Genomic DNA, 1,230 nt, shown 5'->3' with positions numbered 1-1,230 from the left:
TATTTTATGTATCTATTCAATTGCCTCAATATGTTCTTTCAGTGGAAAATAACAAAATTCAGTTACCTATAATAAAACTGCTTTTCTTGACCCAAACTTTTGGTAATAACGAAATAGACAGAAGCTCCTAAAATGGACAGAATGACCCCATGCAGTCCCCTCCTTGTGAATGCCTCACCTGCACATGAGCCTGCTCCTTGTGAGAGGAGGCTGGGGCCACTGCCGCTGGGACATATGTTTTTATTTGGGATATGGTCACATTTTTATAATCAGGGATTTTGATGAGAACATTTGAGAAACCCCCATCAGGCCAAATGTGAATATGAGCAGGAAGCCCTCTGTCCTGGGCCTCTCCTCCCTCCCACACATGCCAGACTTCAGTCATGGGGTGGGGTGGTGATGGGTTCCCAACCTAGGGCTGAGGTAAAAAGACATGTCCCCAGATACTGCAGTTTGAATATGAAAAATTACTTTCTTTTTTTTATGCCTACAGCACCCGGTCTTCCTAGGTGGTCTCCCATCCAAGTACTAACCAGGCCCGACCCTGCTTAGCTTCTGAGATCAGATGGGATTGGGCGTGTTTAGGGTGGCATGGCCGTAGATGAAAAATTATTTTCTACCTAAACGAGCATCTAAGTGGTTGTTCGGTTTTGTGGCCGTGTTTGCCCAGCTACATTATCAGTTCCCAGAGACTGACCAGAGATCTTGATCAGGAGCTGTAACATTTTCTTCCAGGGGGATGTCGTTGCAAGTTTCTAACTCCTCCCACACAAGTATGTTTGGAATTTTAGTGCTTGATAGTTGAGAACATGTTGTATTTAGGTCTCTACTTATTTGGTGAAATATAAAATGAATAAATATTTTAAATAAAGATGTCTAAAATTTTTTTTATATATTTTTATATTTGAGTAGAAGATTAAGAAAAAATATTGTATATGTATAGAAGACACCATGAAGGGCAGGGCTTTAAAAGAAAACAGACCTGAATCCCAGCTCCATCACCTGCGAGTGTATGTGTCACAAGGAGGAATTTTTATCATCTTTTACCCTCAATTTTCTCATTACAATGGGAATCTTATCTAATATAATTGTAAAAATTAAATGAGATGAAATATGAAAAATGTTTAGAGTAATATTAGTCTCAGAGTGGCCCTGATCAGATACTGACTTGGTTCCAACAAGTACTATGAAGAGAATTTATAGCAGAGTCCAATATCCCCAACCTAAGCT

The 1,230-nt window shown here is 39.7% G+C and overlaps 1 pseudogene; it reads right to left on the bottom strand.

The window, feature by feature from the left end:
• Positions 1-484: 484 nt before the first annotated feature.
• LOC120619416 (uncharacterized) lies at positions 485-603 on the bottom strand (annotated as a pseudogene).
• Positions 604-1,230: the final 627 nt, after the last annotated feature.

Source organism: Pteropus medius, unplaced genomic scaffold, assembly GCF_902729225.1.
Source record: "Pteropus medius unplaced genomic scaffold, Ma_sr-lr_union100, whole genome shotgun sequence".
In the NCBI taxonomy this organism is placed as follows: Eukaryota; Metazoa; Chordata; class Mammalia; order Chiroptera; family Pteropodidae; genus Pteropus; species Pteropus medius.
The sequence above is the reverse complement of the archived record's forward strand: the minus strand, read 5'-3'. Positions and strand labels throughout refer to the sequence as shown.